Here is a 19,304-nt window from a genome sequence, read left to right on the forward strand (position 1 = left end):
GGGAGTTGAACCAGTGGATGGAAGACCTCTCTCTGTCTCTGCCTCTCCTTCTCTCTCTGTGTAACTCTTTCAAATAAATGAATAAATCTTGAAAAGAAAAGAAAAAGAAAAAGAGAAAAGGAGGGGAGGGGAGAGGGGGTGAGAAGAGGGGGATGGGAGAGGGAAGGTGAGAGGGAAGGGGGGAGGGGAGAGGGGAGGAGCTCCTGGCTCCTGGCTTCAGATCAGCTCAGCTCTGGCCATTGCGGTCATTTGGGGAAAGAACCAGCAGAATGGAAGACCTCTCTCTCTCTCTGTGTGTCTCTACCTCTCTCTGTGACTGTCTTTCAAATAAATAAAAATAATTTTTAAAAAAATCTTTAAAGAAAGAAAATATTGAGCAAACTGGAGGCTAGAAATCTAATTGTCAGATTCTACCTCTCCCTCGATGCTGTCTGCAGCCACTAGGAGCACACCGAGAGCACCCTCCCTGCTCAGCTGGGCAAAGGGACAGCAGCATAGGACGCGATTTGCTGGGGGTATCTAGGGCTTCCGCCTGAAGCACCCAGACCAGAACTCACCAGAGCTGGCTGCCCATGGCATCAATGAAAACAAACCCCTTCCCAAGCCAAGGTTTTATCCCTTTCTACGTGAATAAAACTCACCCGTCCTAGAAACTATTCGCCCATTTGCTAGGTCATTCCTCCCTTGAAGGGATCTGAATAAGGAGCCGGAAAAAAAGGGCTTCTTCTCTCCAAAGCCTGCTGATTAGCTCGCTCCCGGGCCACCTAGCGCCTTTGTACAGCTGGTATTGACATCAGGTTAATTACACGCTCCTGTGTTTGCACGCAGGTCTGCTGAAGGCCTAGCGGCAAGTTAGCCGCTTGGAGGCAGCTTGCAAAGATCATTTCATTAACTTGCCCTGAGGTCTGCGATGGACTCTCCCAACACCGAGGAGTGGGTGAGTCACACGCATCCCCAGGGGGCGGACGCATGCGTTTGTCAATGAAGAGACTGGAACATTGTGGGAGCTGTCGGTTCAGACCACCCTGTATGTGTGTCAGCCACAGGCCCAAACGGTGCTTCTGGGGTCAGGCTTGGGCTCCTCAGCTCCCTGGACAGCTTCCTCTGGACAGCACGTACTCTCGGGTATCTCACAAGGCAGATGAGAGGAAAAAACATTAACGCCCTTGTTAAAACAGCAGCCCTGGTTGAGCACCGGCACGTTAGCTTTCCAAGGGCCCTAGCTCCGTGTCAAGGTGATCGAGGGCCAGCCTTGCTGTGCAGTGTGCAGATGAAGCCTCCTGGGGACAGGCAACGCTGCCCTCGTGCCTAGACCTGTGTCTGGCTCACGGAGGGTCTCAGTAGGTCGAACAGGAGCTATAAAAGAGTCTCAGTGGCCTTCTGTGTGCCCTGGGAGCCCTGCACCCCTCCCGCCCCCTCAGTGAGGAAGAGCATGATTATAGCCTGTCTGAGGACATCACAGGTCTAGAATGACCTCCAGACTACAGATGGGGAGGTGCAAACACAGAGGTCAGACGATCTGTTCATGCTCAATCACCTGGGACAAAACGTCAGCCTGACTCAATAACCCACCATGGCTCCCCCCCCCCACACTCTTTGGAGGGTAGGGGGAAGGAAGAGACACACAGAGAAAGAGAGAGCCTGTCCACTGGTTCACTTCTGCAAATGGCTGCAATAGTCAAGATGGGCTAGGCCACCCCTGGGGGCCAGAAACTCAGTCTAGGTCTCCCTCATGGGTGACAGGGACCCAATCTCTTGAACCATCACTGCTGCCTCCCAGAGTTTGCATTAGCAGGAAGCTGGAATCGGGAGCAGAGCCGAGCATCAAACGCAGGCACTCTCTTAACCACTAGGCTGAACACCTGCCCCTGGCTTGTCTAATACAGCTTTGCCTTGGAGTTAGGCTATCGCCACGGACAAGCTGGCCACCTTGGCCACAGGTCCTGGGTGGAACCAGGATGTAGAGGACTTAGAGACTGCAGAGGAAGCATGACCTTACTGGCGTACCCTAGGAAACTGAACTGATACACAGGTTCCTGTTGGGTATTCATTTGAGGGGCAGACATTGTTAAGGCTCTGAGCCGGGCTTGGCAAAGCCTTTCCAAGGGGCATTCTTGTAAATAGAGTGCATTCTGTTTCAGAAACCACGTCTGTGGATCGTGTGAATGGGAATCATAACTGCACCCTCATTCCACAGGCTGGGCAGCATGTGTGTCTCTCCATCTTTTCCACAGCAAATCAAGCTACATGTGGGAAAACTGTCATTTTTAAGGCAGAAAAATCTAAGGCAGGCATATATGTTATAAACATGCTTATAGTCTATAAGGAAATATGTTGAGAAGTCTTACGTGGAACACAACTCTAGCGTTACATCTTTTTAAAGATGTATTTATTTATTTGAAATGCAGAATTATGGAGAGAGAGAGAGAAGGATTGAGAGAGAGAGAATCTTCCACCAAATGGCCCCAATGGCCAGGGCTGGGCCAGGCTAAAGCCAGGAGCTTCTTCCAGATCTCTCATGTCGGTGCAGTGGCCCAAGCTTTCCCAGATGCATTGGCAAGGAGCTGGATCAGAAGTGGAGCAGGCTGGCGCCGCGGCTCACTAGGCTAATCCTCTGCCTTGTGGCGCCCGCACACCGGGTTCTAGTCCCGGTCGGGGCGCCGGATTCTGTCCCGGTTGCCCCTCTTCCAGGCCAGCTCTCTGCTGTGGCCCAGGAGTGCAGTGGAGGATGGCCCAAGTGCTTGGGCCCTGCACCCCATGGGAGACCAGGAGAAACACCTGGCTCCTGCCATCGGATCAGCACGGTGCGCTGGCCGCAGCGGCCATTGGAGGGTGAACCAACGGCAAAAGGAAGACCTTTCTCTCTGTCTCTCTCTCTCTCACTGTCCACTCTGCCTGTCAAAAAAAAAAAAAAAAAAAAGAAGTGGAGCAGCCGGGACTCAAACCAGTGCCCATCAGGGATGCCAGCATTACAGATGGTGGCCTAACCCGCTGCGCCACAGCGTCAGCTCCCTAGCATTACCTCATTACCTCTTTTCAAAGTCTTGTACATTTTTAAACACAAATGGGTAGTCCCTTTTTCTCTGAGGGGTATTTAAAGGTCTGGAAAATATCAGCTAGGAAAAGGAGGAGCAGCTGGAATCTTTCAGACCAGTTTGGTCCTTGGCTCTTAGAAACCGTGGGGTTCAAACAAAGCCTGGATGCCCCCAAACTCCTTCAAGTTTGTGTTGCATTTTCTACCCATCTATGGAGAGGGCACCTGCCCAGGAGCCAAGGCTTGGAGCCCCATAGAGCTCCGAGGAGAAGATCCTATTTGACTTTGAGGCTGCTTCACTAAGAGCTGATATTCTTAAGCTGCTTCCTGGAGAGCCCAGAGCTTAAGAAGGAATTATTAAGCAGATTGTGAGAAGTTCTCCCGAAGCGGGGGGCTGATGCCATGTCCCACGTTGGGCAACCCAGTCACAGCGTCACAAGTTCACTCAGGTCCCTGAGGCACTGGGATTGGAACAGGGAACTAAGGCCACCAAGAATGAGTTCCCTGGAGGTGGAGAAGGACACAGAGCCGACGAGGTGAGGCTGTCTCCAGACAGGCAGCCAGCCGTTGGCTGCTGTCTCCTGCTTCATAGTGGGTGACCATGCCCGGTGTGACGGACAGTTTCTCTACACGGGTGTTTAGGAGCAGAACTAGCTGGAAGAGGAATCTGGCTAGACTTTGAAGCTGCATTTTCTTTTTTAAAAAGACTTATTTATTTGAAATGCAAACTGACGGGGTAGGGAGAGAGGGAATGAGATGTTCCATCTGCTAATTTACTCCCTAAATGGCTGCAACAGCTGGGGCTAGGTCAGGCCAAAACCAGGAGCCAAGAAATTCATCTGGGTCTGCCACATGGGTGCAGGGGCCCATGTACTTGGGCCATCTTCTGCTCTTTTCCCAGGTGCATTAGCAGGGAGCTGGATTGGAAGCATGGCAGCTGGAACTTGAACTGGCACTGTGATATGGGATGCCTGCACTGCGAGTTGTGGCTTAACCCGCTGTGCCACAACACCAAGCCCCTGAAACTGCATTTTCATAGCACTTTACGTAAGCTTGAGAAAACATTAGCTTTTTCTATTAAAAAATTAGCTAAAATGACCCTCATGGGATTTAAAGGGGGGGAGGGGTCCTAAAGTCCCAAAACCCACCTCGTGGCATGAGACTGATACAATGCCTGGTGGAATTTCTGCAGACTTCTATGATAATTCTCTGACATGCACAATTCTTTGGCAATTAACAGGAACCTGTTTTGTGTATTAAATTCATCAAGACTGAGAAACATTTTCCAATGGAACGTTTGCTTGGTGAACCCCAGATCTCTTCGAATATATAAGGTCTAGAAAGCTTGAATGGCAGTTCATGTCTTCCTGGCACCACGCCAGCAGGGGGTGGCATGAGATGTTTATACCAACAGGCATTACTAAAGTTTCCCACACCGATGAGTCCAAGTAATTAGGCCTAGCCAAACTTGCCAGCCACGCCCGGGACTAATTCGAATAACCCTTAGAGGATCTAGCAACACCCCTTCCACAAACACTCATTTGTTACTCCCTGCAGTCAGTGAATCATGGCTGTAGATACCACCTGTAAGAACTTCTTCAAAACACGGTGCTTCGCAGACTAAAAGGCAAAGACCTCTGCCTGTTTCTCCTTAGAAAATAGTTTTTCCAAATGTTAAGTTATACTTTCCGAGTATTAAGTTATATTTCACTCTGATCCAGAGTTTGTTCGGAGCAAGGATAATGCGGTTCATTTATCTACAGGCCCAAATCAAAGGACTGGAGGGTTTCTGGCGGCCCCATTTGCTCTGGTGAAATTGTTGTGAGCCCCATTTTCTCTTCCAAGCCTGTAGACCAGTGCCAAAGGTGCCAGAAACTCCTCCGAGGCCATTCTGTGAGCAAACTCACATGCTTGGGTGCCGAGAGTGCCTTTGGACGCAGATTCCATTCAACACACATTTAGTGAGTACTGGTAAGGCCCCTGCTCAGTGCACCATGTAGATGGTTGTGCTTCCACTTTCCCAAGGTTTGCTTTCTAGGGAGAGGTAGCAGTGAGGGGAGGCAATAAACAAATACACTGAGAAGCAAAGTAATAGTGTTAGTGAGTGACAAGTGCTATTAAAACAACACAGGGGGCTGGCACTGTGGCATAGCAGGTAAAGTTGCCGCCTGCAGTGCTGGCATCCCATATGGGCGCCAGTTCGAGACTTGGCTGCTCCACTTCTAATCCAGCTCTCTGCTGTGGCCTGTGAAAGCAGTAGAAGATGGCCCAAGTCCTTGGGCCCCTGCACCCACGTGGGAGACCCAGAAGAAGCTCCTGACTCCCAGCTTCAGATCGGCACGGCTCCGGCCCTTGTATCTAATTGGGGACTGAACCAGCAGGTGGAAGACCTCTCTCTGCCTCTCCTTCCCTCTGTATAACTCTGACTTTCAAATAAATAAATAAATAAAGACAATACTAAGGCGAATGGGCTAGAGAGTAACAGGGTGAGGGTGTATGTGTGTGTGTGGGTGTGTGTGTAGGTGATCAGATGAATTTTGCTTCGGGATAGCTTTTGAATTGAGACCTGAAAGATGATAATATGCTAATTGCATCACATTCTGTTCAACACACTCCTCTGTTTTTAAAGCTATTCCATGAATAAATTCAAATAAGACACAGACATTGATAGCTAAGAGACTGAGGGATTGTTGTCCCCTCGCACTTTTTCTTTAGTGGCAGTGGGTATATGGGGAATGCCGGCAATTCAGTCTCTTGGGTAAGCAACATCACAATATCTATCCATAGTTAAAATGTACAAAGGACAAGTATTAGGCCTAGCAGTTAAGATGCTACTTGGGATGCCCACATCCCATATTGGGCTCTGTTCAACTCTCAGCTTCATTTTTGATTCCGGCTTCCTCCTGATTTTCACCCTGGGAGGCAGCAGGTGATGGCAGAAGCACTTGGATCTCTGCCACCCAAGTGGGAGACCTGGAGTAAGGTCCAGGCTCCTGGCTTTGCCTGGCCCAGCCCTGGCTGTTGCAGGCATTCATGGAGTGACCCAGTAGATTAGAGATCTCCATCTATTTGCCTTAAAAAAAAAAAAAAAAAGATTTATTTGAAAAGCAGAAAGAGAGAGAGAGATATCAATCTTCCACCTGCTGGTTCAGTCCCCCAATGGCTGCAATGGCTAGAGTTGGGCCAGGTCAAAGCCAGGAACCAACAGCTTCTTCTGGGCCTCCCATGTAGGTGCAGGGGCCACAGGACTTGGATCATCTTCCACTGCTTTCCCAAGCGCATTAGCAGGGAGGTAGATCAGAAGTGGAGAGCCAGTATTCAACTTGGTGCACATATGGGGTGCTGGTACTGCAAGTGGAGGCTTAATCTTATTTGCCACAACACTGGCCTGTCTACCTGCCTTTTTTAAAAGATTTTATTTATTTGAAAGAGTTACAGAGAGAGGTAGAGACAGAGGGAGGTCTTCCATCTGTTGGTTCACTCCCCAGTTGGCCACAACGGCCGGGACTAGAACCGGCGCCATATGGGATGCCAGCACTTCAGGCCAGAGCTTTAACCTACTGCGCCATAGCGCCGGCCCCTATTTGCCTTTTAAATATATTAAATACATACTAAAATAAAATTCACTAGCCTTTGATCCAACAACTGCACTTCTAGGAATGTATTCTGTAGAACTAAGGGTACATGAATCTGAAGATATATGTACAAGGATTCTCACAGCAGCTTAGCTTGCAGTAGCAATACACTGTGAACAACCCAAAGTTCATCAACAGGACTGGCTAAGGAAATTATGGAGCATTTAGGACCGAATCCTTTGAAGCCATTAAAAAGAATGAGATTGAGCACCAAGAAAAATTCAGTGAAAAAAAGGCAAGGTACAAGAACTATGTGTTTAATGAGTGATCATTGAAAAATCTATACAAGTACACATACCCGTTATCCTTGGAAGGATATATGTAAGAAACTAATAGTAGTTTTTGCCTCAGCAGCGATAATGGGAGAATTAGGGAATCTCTATATATTCATTTGTAACTTTTGCATTTTTTACTTGTGCATGTATTAGCTATTTAAATGGACAGATATTTTGAAAAAGAAAGCCCTGTGGTATAAATAGTGACATATACAACTTTCATACAGAGTTATTTATAGGCCACAGTTGCAGCTGGCCCAGTATGTGGTGTTTCTCAGCGAGGGCTTGAGTGTGGTTTCTGCAAGATGCAGTCCGGGAAACACCTCTGGAGCAGCACTTTCTCCTAGGACAGACGTCCTCTGCGGAAGCCAGTGCGCTAATTCCTAGTTGTTTCAAAGGTAGGAACAACTAATCTGACGGATGCTCAGACTGAGAACTGATTTTTAAAATAAGACTTTTCTTGAAACTACTTTAATTTAAAGGTATGATATGATACTGTAATTTACCTTCCCCCCTTCTAAGCTGGAACAAGCCTGACTTTCTAAGAATAAAGTTGCTCCAGCAGGACTGTTTTTCTCAGATCATGCACTGGACCATTTGTGTTTATGGACTGATAAGAGCCATCAGCTACCAGTGAAATAGTAAGACATATAATGGAAATCCAGTGGTTTTCGGACCTCTGTATTCTGAGCACGGTCTCTGTGATTCCTTGCAATGCTGTGCTGGGAGAGGAGAGCAGGTAGCTTGTGTAGTCTCTGCTCCTGCTGGAAATAACACTGATCCCAGGTTAAGTAAGGCATTCCTACACATAGAAGCTTTGTGTAAGAGGAAAACCTAAGGGCTGGCACTGTGGCGCCGTAGGTTAACGCCCTGGCCTGAAGTGCCAGCATCCCATATGGGCGCTGGTTCTAGTCCCAGCTGCTCCACTTCTGATCTAGCTTTCTGCTATGGCCTGGGAAAGCAGTAGAATATGGCCCAACTCCTTGGGCCCCTGCACCCACATGAGAGACCTGGAAGAGGCTCCTGGCTTTGGATGGGCGCAGCTCCAGCCATTGCAGCCAATTGGAGAGTGAACCATCGGATAGAAGACCTCTCTCTCTCTGTCTCTCCTCTCTCTGTGTAACTCTGACTTTCAAATAAATAAGTAAATCTTTAAAAAAGAGAGAAAGAGAGAGGAAACCTATAAACAACCAGGGTAGGCATTGTGGCACAGTGTTCAGCAGCCACTTGGGACACTGCATTCCATACCATAATGCCTACAGCCTTGGCCTCCTCCACTTCCTATCCAGCTTCCTGCTAGCTCTCACCCCAGGAGGCAGCAGATGATGGCTCAAGCACTTGGGTCCCTGCCACCCATATGGGAGACCTGGGTGGAGTTCTTGGTTTCTATATGGCCCAGCCTCAGCTATTATGGGTATTTGGGAAGTAAATCAGTAGACAGAACATTCTCTCTCTCTCTCTCTCTCTCTCTCTCTCTCTTTCTCTCACTCGTTCGCTCTCTTGCCCTCTCACTCTCGCTCTGACTTACCAAAAAAAAATAATAATAACAAATGAACTTTAAAAAAAGAAAATTCACATCAATCATCTGAAATAGCCAGGGAAATGACATTCCGTGTCTATTTTTAAAATGCATTAAATATGTAGAGTGGAACTGGGAGGAGTTAACTTGCTCGTGGGCAGAATTTCCATCAGTTACAAGGTGGACGTGAGGATTCACACAGGAGCAGTGCTTGGGACATCGGCAGAGTGGCCAGTTGTCTGAGTCCCCGTGGGGCTCCGGGAAGGAGAACTGCTTGTGGGGAGCAACCCGGACTAGACTAAGTTACTGGAATTAAGACTTATTCTATGCATCTGCTCTCCCACAATATGGCGCTGAGAAGGGAGAAACAGCTTCTACGCAGCTGCCTCCAGTTCAACCAATAAACTGTAGGACCTGCTCCTGATTGGAGGAGAGCAGCGTACTCGGCGTGTGGGTAGCAGAGTTGGGATTGGTGGAAAAGGACTATAAAGGAGGAGAGAGACAACATGCACCAGGAACATCTAAGGGGAACATCTATCTGAAGGAACACCTGTGCAGCCCACGAGAGAGCCGGCCGGCGGTGTGCCGCTCCCCCGCGGAAGTGGGGAATGTGGCAGGGGGAACCGCCCTTCCACGGAGGTGGAAGGGTCAGTAGCCAACCCGGGAAGAACCAGCAGCAAACCCAGGGAGGGCCGAGCAGACAAAAGAACAGTGCAGGGTCCTGTGTCGTTCCTCCACGAAGAGGGGGAGCGACATAATGGTGCCGTGACTCGGATATGAAGCCTAGGCAGGGTTTAGTGTCGTTCCTCCATGAAGAGGGGGAGCGACAACTGCTCATTAGAAAAAGCCCTGGTAACAACCAAGAACAGCTGCAGGGCGAAGCTGACTTGACCCCACGGGGCAGAGAGGGCAGGAGGTGCTCAGCACTGGCGTGTGGACAGCAGCCGTGAATGCTTGGCCTCTCATCAGCACCCACAGGAGGACGGCCACCCGGGAGTGCTGCACTAGCTCGGACCAGGGCCCCTTGTCCCCACGATCGGGTCTCTGAGAAGGTGTTTGCTTTTGTGGCCCCTGATAATACACACCCTCTGGTATTACTGGGGGAGTAGGGAGGTGGTGCAGGCCCTGGGAGTGAAGATGGGGAAAGAAGGTCCTGGGGTGAGGTGTAGGGAAAGGAGAGGGGAGAGGGGAGAGGGGAGGGGGGAGGTGGGGAGAGAGGGAAGAGGGAGGGGAGAGTGGAGAGGGGAGAGGGGAGAGAGGGGAGAGGGAGGGAGGGAAGGAGAGAGAGAGAGAGAGAAATGTTGAGGGAAGTCTAGAATGGAAGACTAAAAGCAGCTCCGTCCCAGGAAGGGACAGCTCCATTATGGGCCCTGGATTTGTCTGAGAATCCTGTGTTCAGTGTGACACGCCTGGATGATCTTGGATTTCAGCTCATTTTTTTCACCTTCTGCTTTTGAGACGCCTCTCTGGAGTTGCTCGGCATAGCAAGAGATGATTCTTCATGAAGCTCCTTACGTCTCTAAGGCCCAGGTCTGTAGTATTGACGCTTCAAGCTGTTTGTCTTCAAATCCTAGAGTTGGAAGAGGTCCGCCTCACCTATTTCACAGGTGAGAAGGCTAAGGCCTGGGAAGGTTAAGTGATCTGCTGACATTCTGTTGGCACTGGAATTTGACCTTCCTTTCTTTAGGGAGAATCCTTTGCTATTTGCCCAGTGACATCTCCTACACTCACACTCTACTCCCATTACTTCTGTTCACCCTGTTGCAAACTGTATGGTTCATTTCTCTGTCCCCAAAAGAACTAGCTATGTTGATTCTGCAGAAGTTTTCAGACAGGAGAGAGAAGGAATGGGAATGTAGGCAAGCCTTTGCATATGGGCCTACAAAGCTTAATGGGATTAGGGAGGGTGCTGCGGTGCAGCGGGTTAAAGCCCTGGCCTGAAGCGCCGGCATCCCATATGTGCACCGGTTCTAGTCCTGGCTGCTCTTCTTCTGATCCAGCTCTCTGCTATGGCCTGGGAAAGCAGTAGAAGATGGCCCAAGTCCTTGGGCCCTGCACCCATGTGGGAGACCAGGAAGAAGCTCCTGGCTCCTGGCTTCAGATCAGTGCAGCTCTGGCCTTAGCTGCCATCTGGGAGTGAACCATTGGATGGAAGACTTCTCTCTCCCTCCCTCCCTCCCTCCCTCCCTCCCTCCCTCTCTCTCTGTAACTCTTTCAATAAATAAAATAAGTCTAAAAAAAGTTTAATGGGATTAAAAGAATCTCTGTTGACAATGTCTAGGTGTAACAACACCTGAGACAGCTGTAACCATTGGCATACAGAAGATAGGGCTAAGCTTTGGCTCTGGGAGAGCTATGCCTGCTCCAGGACTTTCTGTCATGGGCTGGCTGAGGTCTTGATGTGGTCTGAGATTCTGCACTGAATCACCGCAGGTGATAACTCCTGTGGCACCAAGCGAAAAGGAATTTGGCATTTTCCAGTTCAGTAAGCTTAAACAAACCGCATAACTCGGCACCAAGTGGCTTGTGTTTCACCAGAATTTTCCATCATGGCAGTGACTCTTGATCAAATCACCTCAACTGTTGCGTCTGGGTCTCTGCCTCCTTTCCAGCTCCTCGCCTCACACGTCTCCTGGTGATGCTGGGAGAGCCCCTGCTGCTGCCTCGGGTGCTTTGCTCCCTCCCTCACATGGGCCAGTCTGGGATGCACAGTGACACTCTGGGGACATAAACTGCCTTACGTTTCTGTGGGTCTACTCAGTCCATCTTAAATGCATTCCTTCAGAATGGGTCCCCCATCTTCTTCACCTTGCTGTGGCCTCTGCAGGAATTCCTTCCAGAAACATAATTTGTTGTTGAGATACCCAGTTTCCAAGACACTGAAGATGCAAGCTCAAGGAGCCCCCACTGGAATTGGAGAGACATATCTTTATTTTTTAAAAAAGATGTATTTATTTTACTTGAAAGTCAGAGTTACACAGAGAGAGAAGGAGAGGCAGAGAGAGAGGGAGAGATCTTCCATCTGCTGGTTCACTCCCCAGTTGGTCACAATGGCTGGAGCTGCACCGATCTGGAGCCAGGAGCCAGGAGCTTCTTCTGAGTCTTCCTTGCAGGTACAGGGGCCAAAGGACATGGGCCATCTTCTGCTGTTTTCCCAGGCCATAGCAGAGAGCTGGATCTGAAGTGGAGCAGCCGAATCGGCACCCATATGGGATGCTGACACTGCAGATGGTGGCTTTACCTGCTACACCACAGTGCAGGCCCCAAGACATATCTTTAAATAATATGACAGCGTGGTGTGGTAAGGACATGATGGACTTTGGATGGGGATTAGAAATCTGTCCAAGAGCTGTAAGCTCTGTTTTCTTTCTTCTTCTATGAGTCTACTTCTGTACCCTTTGAACTTCACCCTTGATGGCAGCCATCACACTGGTGCCCCAGATCTCAAAGTTGACTAGTTGTCTGAATCCATTTTGCATTGCTGTTACAAAATATCTTAGGCTGGGTGCTTTAAAGAAACAAACAAGTCTATTTATTTGTATTTGAAAGAGCAAGAGAGAGAGAGAGAGAGAGATCTTCTATCTGTTGTTTCACTCTCCAAATGCCTGCTATAGCCAGAGCTGGGCCAGGCCAGGAACTCCATCCAGATCTCCCATGTAGATGGCAAGAACCCAGGGACTTGGGCCATCATCTGCTGCCTCCCGGGGTTCTCAGTAGCAGGAAGCTGGACTGGAAGTAGAGATGAGACTTGATCCTGGGCCTTAGATATGGGATGCAGGCATCAATGACAACTTAATCCACTATATCACAATGCCCACTGAAGGCTGGACACATTTTGTTTTAAATAATTTATTCATCTGAAAGGCAGAGTTACAGAGAGATGGGGAGAGAGAGATTGAGGATGAGAAAGAGAGAGAGGGAGAGATACCTTCTATCTGTTGGTTCTCTCCCCAAATGACTACAATGGTTAGGGCTGGATGAGGCCAAAGTCAGGAGCCTGGAGCTCCATCTGGGTCTTCCATGTGGGTGGCAGGGGCCCAGCCCTTGGTCCATCTCTGTCGCATTCCCAGGTGCATTAGTAAGGAGCTGGATCAGAAATGGAGCAGCCGGGACCCAAACTGGTTCCCATGTGGGATGCCGGCATCACAGGTGGTGCCTTAACCTACTGTGCCACAACCACTGGCCCCAAGGGTGCATATTTTTGTAAAGAAAAAAAAAAGACTTACTTGGTTGATCGTTTTGGAGGCTAAAATTCCACAATCTGGTGGCCCTATGTGCTTGGCCTCTGCGTGTTCTAGCTATGTCACAATGTGACTAAGGTGTCACATACAGAGAGGATGTGCAAGAGTAGCAAGCAGCACATGTGAAAAAGATCGCAGGGTGAGAGACCAGGCAGAGGCCAGGTGTGTTCTTTAATAAGAACCCTCTCTGGGGCGGCGCTGTGGAATAGTAGGTTAAGCCTCCATCTGCAGCACTGGCATCCCATATGGGCGCCAGTTCGTGTCCCGGCTGCTCCTCTTCCAATCCAGCTCTCTGCTATGGCCTGGGGAAGCAGTGGAAGATGGCACAACTGGTTGGGCCCCTGTACCCATGTGGGAGACCTGGAAGAAACTCCTGGTTCCTGGCTTCAGACTGGCCCAGCTCTGGCTGGTGTGGCCAATTGGGGAGTGAACCAGCGAATGGAAGACTTTTCTCTCTGTCTCTCTCTATCTCTCTATCTGTAACTGTATCTTTCAAATAAATAAACAAACCTTCAAAAAAATTGGCTAATGCTGCCCAGAATAGTTCAATTTTTGTAAAATGTTATCAGATGAAGAGAGGGAGGAGGATTGCACCCATGAAAATCTTTCTGTCACACCTAAGTTTATGGGTTTATCTCATGACAAAGTTCTTTTGTTTAAAAAATATTTATTTATCTATTATGTATTTATGAGGGAGAGAGAAAGAGTGCTCTCATCTTCTGGTCACACCTCAAATGCCTGCAGATGTCGGGGCTGAGCCACGGCCAGAGCCAGGGCCGGGAGCTCAATCATGTCTCCCGTGTGGGTGGCAGGAGCCCCATCACCTGAGCCATCACTGCTGTGTCTCAAGGCCCTCACTGGCAGGAAGCTGGAGTCAGGAGCAGGAGCTGGCTGTCCCATCCTAGGGCTCCAGTGTGGGAGGCAGCTGTCTGGATTAATTTCTTAACCAGTAGATTAAACAAAGTTCTTACAAGAATGCTGGAATTCAAAGATACGTTTTTAGTTTCTGAAAACACACATGTCTCAAAGTTGCTGATTTTTTTTTTCTGATGATAAGCAACTAGCTCTAATGACATGGAAGAGACTTTGGGGAGGGGCATACACAATTTAATATTTTTTAAAAGTTTATTTATTCATTTATTTGAACAGCAGAGTTAGAGAAATATCTTCTATCTGCTGGTCCACTCCAGAATGCTTGTAACAGTGAGGGCTGGGCCAGGCTGAAACCAGAAGCTAGGAACTCCATTCAGGTCTCCCACACGGGAGAAACCTACTAGAGAGGGAGTACTTAGCAAAAAGAATGTTTTGGCTGGTGCTGTGGCTCACTAGGCTAATCCTCCGCCTGCGGTGCTGGCACCCCGGGTTCTAGTCCCGGTTGGGGCACCAGATTCTGTCCCGGTTGCCCCTCTTCCAGGCCGGCTCTTTGCTGTGGCCAGGGAGTGCAGTGGAGGATGGCCCAAGTACTTGGGCCCTGCACCTGCATGGGAGACCAGGATAAGCACCTGGCTCCTGGCTTCGGATCTGCATATTGCCGGCCGTGGCAGCCATTTGGGGGGTGAACCAATGGAAAAAGGAAGACCTTTCTCTCTGTCTCACTGTTTAACTCTGCCTGTCAAAAAATTAATTAATTAATTAATTAAAAAAGAAAAAATATTTTCATGTATTTCCATGTTATATGATTCTATTTCTAAAAACAAAATATAATTATCACATAGGAATATTCACATCTGGGGCCAACATTGTGCATGAAGTATAAAGCCATCACCTGCAATGCTGTGTCCCATACAGGCACCATTCGAGTCCCAAGACCTGGAAGAAGCTCCTGGCTCCTGGAATCTGTCCGGCCCAGCCTTTGCTGCCATTTGGGGAGTCAATCAGTGGATGGAAGCTTCTCTCTCTCTCTTTCTCTCTCTCTCTCTCTCTCTCTCTCTAACTCTACTTTTCAAATAAATAAAATAAATCTTTTGGAGCCAATGCTGTGGCATAGCGGGTAAAGCCACCGCCTGCAGTGCCAGTATCTCTCATGGGTGCTGGTTCGAGACCCAGCTGCTGCGCTTCCGATCCAGTTCTCTGCTATGCCCTGGGAAAGAAGTAAAAGATGGCCCAAGTCCTTGGGCCCCTGCACCCACATGGGAGACTCGGAAGAAGCTCCTGGCTCCTGGCTTCAGATCAGTGCAGCTCCAGCCATTGAGGCCATTTGGGGAGTGAACCAGCAGATGGAAGAACTCTCTCTCTCTCTGCTTCTGCCTCTCTGTAACTCTGCCTTTCAAATAATTAAATAAATATTTAAAAATAAATAAATCTTTAAAAAAAAAAGAATATTCACATCTGCATCCTTAGAAACCCTTGGAAACAGTTTTCCTATTTTATGTAAAGCCACCTAAATGAAGAACTTCAATGGAATTTGAAGTCATACATTTAAAAATATGAAAAAACAACACTTTGATGTTTGCAAGAATAGATGACTGACATGTAAAAATACAAATAATTTCGTAGCCAAATTTCAATAGAATTCTTTGTCAAAGGAGGTTAAGAGTAAAAACTGAGTATCCTGATTAAGTAAGCTTAGCCGGTGATGGACTTCTTCCATTTAGATGTATTTTTGTGGTATAGTTTTGCCAGCTAATATTATTAATGTTTTTTAGTGAGAATAAAAAATACTGTGTACATTTAACAAGAATAAAAAACTAATGTTGGGCCAGCATCATGGCGTAGCAGGTTAAGCCTCCGCCTGTGACACTGGCATCCCACAGGGGCACCAATTCAAGACCTGGCTGCTCCACTTCTGTTCCAACTCCCTGCTAACGCTCCTGGGAAAGCAGCAGAAGATGGCTCAAGTCCTTGGGGCCCTGCACCCACATGGGGACCCAGCCTAACCCTGGCTATTGTGGCCATCTGGGGGAGTGAACAAGCGGACGGAAGATTCTCTCTCTCTCTCTGCCTTTTAAATAAAATAAAAAATTAATCTTTTTTTTTTTTGACAGGCAGAGTGGACAGTGAGAGAGAGACAGAGAGAAAGGTCTTCCTTTTCCGTTGGTTCACCCCCCAATGGCCGCTGTGGCCAGCGTGCTGCGGCCGGGGCAACACACTGATCTGAAGCCAGGAGCCAGGTGCTTCCTCCTGGTCTCCCATGCAGGTGCAGGGCCCAAGGACCTGGGCCATCCTCCACTGCACTCCCTGGCCACAGCAGAGAGCTGGACTGGAAGAGGAGCAACCGGGACAGAATCCGGCACCCCGACCGGGACTAGAACCCCGGGGTGTTGGCGCTGCAGGTGGAGGATTAGCCTATTGAGCTGCGGCGCTGGCCTAAAAAATTAAATCTTAAAAAGAAAACTTAACATTTATTCTTAAAAATCTCTTTTATTTTATGTTATGATCCATCTTTTTCTTGTTTTGTATCTGTTTTATGACATATATGTAGTTTACTAGTGCAAAAGGTATTTTATATTTCATAAATAAATAAATATGCACACACTGAGGTACATGCTCCCAAAGGTTTTTTTTTTTTTTTTTATAAACAGAGAGACACAGAGAAAGGTCTTCCTTCTGTTGGTTCACCCCTCAAATGGCCATTACAGCCGGTGCTGTGCTGACCCAAAGTCAGGAGCCAGGTGCCTCCTCCTGGTCTCCCATGCAGGTGCAGGGCCCAAGCACTTAGGCCATCCTCCACTGCCCTCCTGGGCCACAGCAGAGAGCTGGACTGGAAGAGGAGCAACCGGGACTAGAACCCGGTGCCCATATGGGATGCTGGTGCCACAGGTGGAGGATTAACCAAGTGAGCCAAGGCGCTGGCCCCCCAAAGTTTTTAATGATAGGAAAGTAAAATCATAATCTTTATAGACTGATGTTTTGAATGTAAACTTGGAATTTAGCAGACATAGGCTTCAGTAGGGCTGTAAGTGGCTAATACTCTAGATTAAAATCAGTTAGTGTATGCCTTACTTTCTTAACTAGAAACTAAGATAAGGCAATTGAGTTAAGGCACATAAGTAAATGTCTAGTTAATACCAAGAAATGTTCAATAAGTATCAGAAAACATTACTATACCTAAGTATCTGCAAGTTCTCCAGCCTCTTAGGGTCACGTCTTTGTTTGATACCTCAATGAAATAACCCCTCCATTGCACTTACTTGTGAAAGGGCCAGTACATGCCCGTGAAGGTTTACACCAGGTACTTGTCTTAGCCTCTTCAGCCTCTGTAACAAATTAGCATAGACTGGGGGCCTTACAACTCACAGACATTTATTTCTTACAGTTCTGGAGGCTGGGAATCCCAATATCAACTATTGGGTTCTCATTAACATATATTCCTAAATACAAAAGCCACCCACCATAAAAATGCTATCTCTTGTTGTTTTTTTTTTTTTTTAAGATTTATTTATTTATTTGAAAGAGTTACACAGAGGAGAGGCAGGGAGAGAGAGAGAGAGAGAGAGGTCTTCCATCCGCTGGTTCAACTCCCCAGATGGCCGCAATGGCCGGAGCTGCGCCAATCCAAAGCCAGGAGCCAGGAGCTTCTTCCAAGTCTCCCATGTGGGTTCAGGGGCCCAAGGACTTGGGCCATCTTCTACTGCTTTCCTAGGCCATAGCAAAGAGCTGGATTAGAAGAGGAGCAGCCAGGACTAGAAATGGCGCCCATATGGGATGCTGGCACTTCAGGCCAGGACGTTAATCCACTGCGCCACACTGCCAGCCCTGCTATCTCTTGTTAAACAATCAGTAGATGCTTTTGATTTACTCTTTTTCTGTCCTATCTCCAAAGCTATAAGATTGAATTTTCAGCAGGGCTCAAGGTCAAAGTTTTTTAATACCCTTCTCTTACAAGACTCTTCAGTAGGACCTCAGCAATAAAACATATATTTGCCCATTTTCTCCATCAGTCCTGCGGATGTTGGTTTCTTCTGCTCTCTGCTGCCCTTACTACTACTAGTAGTGGTACTTTATCACCATCACCACCATCATTTCCTATATGGCCACCTTGACCACGAATTTCCACTACCACCATAAGCATTCCCATCACCACAGCACCATCTCCACACTATCATAGCACCATCATTACTGTCAATGTCATGGTCACTGTCAACATAAAGGGCCACTACTACCAACCTAGTAATCATGATCACTACCTCACTACCGCCATAGCCATCCTAACTTCCTCACTGGAGTTTCTTTTCACTTTTGTTTTCTTAAGATTTTATTTGTTTGAAAGACAGTTATAGAGAGGAACAGGCAGAGAGAGAGAGAGAGAGAGCAAGAGAGAGAGATGCCCAGAAGTCTTCCATCTGTTGGTTCACTCCCCAGACTGCAACAGCCAGAGCTGCGCTGATCTCAAGCTAGGAGCTAGGAGCTTCTTCTGGGTCTCCCATATGGGTACAGGGGTCTAAGGACTTGGGCCATCTTCTGCTTTCCCAGGCCACAGCAGAGAGCTAGGTTGGAAGTTGAGCAGCTAAGACTCGAACTGGTACCCATATGGGATGCTGACACTTCAGGCAGCGGCTTTACTCACTACGCCACAGCACTAGCCCCTGTTCCGCTACTGATCCAGCTCCTTACTAATGCTCCTGGGAAAGCAGCAGAGGATGGCCCAAGTTCTGGGGCCTCTGCACTCATGTGGGAGGCCTGGAAGAAGCTCCTGACTCCTGGCTTCAGATCAGCTCAGCTCTGGCTGTTGGAGCCATTTGGGGAATGACCCAGATGACGGAAGACCTCTCTCCCTTGTACCTCTTTCTCTCTCTCTCTACCTCTGTCTTTCAAATAAATAAGATAAATCTTCAAAAAAAAAAAAAAAAAGAAGACGACGACGACGACAACTTCAGAGTTTTAACTGACATCCCATGAGACTCTCAGTTGGAGTCTTGTCTGCTCCACTTCTGACCCTGTTAGTACACCTGAGAAAGCAGTGGAAGAAGGCCCAAGTACTTGGGTCCCTACCATCCAATCATAGACCCAGATGGAGTTCCTGGCTCCTGGCTTCAGCCTAGCCCAACCCTGGCTATTTCAGCCATGTGGGGAGTGAATCAGCTGATGATTTTGTCTCCCTCCATAACTCTGCCTTTCAAATAAATAAATATTAAAAAAAAGACCTGCATTAGTTTGGGGAGCCAAGTTCTCTTCAAGTCACAATAGCAGTTACCTCCTTTTGTGCCCAGAAAAAATTCCCTGCTCAGTTCCCCAAACCTGGGAAGCACCAGCACCATCTCAACAACTCTAACCCTGAAGAAAAGAGCTGGGGATTATAAGTCACCTCCTGCCTTTAGCCACTCCTTTAGGCCCTGGAGTATCCTACGACAGTTCCAAAGTCAGAAAAGTTTTTCATGCACCTTCCACCGTAGGAAGATCTTGACCATCTTGCCGCTTGGAGAGCCAGTAGGTTTCTCATGTACTCTGCCTGCTGTTGGGAAGTTCTGCTAAATCAAAACAGAGGGGACAGGATCTCAAGGACAGGATCTCTTCAGCTGGGGGGGATGTCAGTGCCGTGTCAGAAAACTGCTCGCGATAGCCTTGTGACCCACCATTGCCCCGCGAGCGGAAAATACAAGCACCGGGATACGCCTTCACAAACATTGCCAGCCACAAAGTCACAGCTTTCCGTTTTTATTG

General features: G+C 48.2%; 1 long non-coding RNA gene across 5 annotated transcripts; it reads left to right on the forward strand.

Annotated features, from left to right (window-relative positions):
* Positions 1-622: 622 nt before the first annotated feature.
* Positions 623-14,974, forward strand: LOC149127102 (uncharacterized). Of its 5 annotated transcripts, none has more exons than XR_016232608.1 (3): positions 623-937; positions 9,894-9,993; positions 14,493-14,974. It is a non-coding gene; the product is annotated as an uncharacterized LOC149127102 (long non-coding RNA). The 5 variants fall into 5 exon arrangements; XR_016232606.1 differs by lacking the exon at positions 14,493-14,974 and adding an exon at positions 10,464-10,617 and having other exon boundaries at positions 624-937; positions 9,894-10,070; XR_016232605.1 differs by having other exon boundaries at positions 629-937; positions 9,894-10,070; positions 14,420-14,974.
* The last annotated feature ends 4,330 nt before the right edge of the window (positions 14,975-19,304 follow it).

This window comes from Oryctolagus cuniculus, chromosome 4 (assembly GCF_051225735.1).
Source record: "Oryctolagus cuniculus isolate XC-2025 breed Fujian yellow rabbit chromosome 4, ASM5122573v1, whole genome shotgun sequence".
NCBI lineage: Eukaryota > Metazoa > Chordata > Mammalia > Lagomorpha > Leporidae > Oryctolagus > Oryctolagus cuniculus.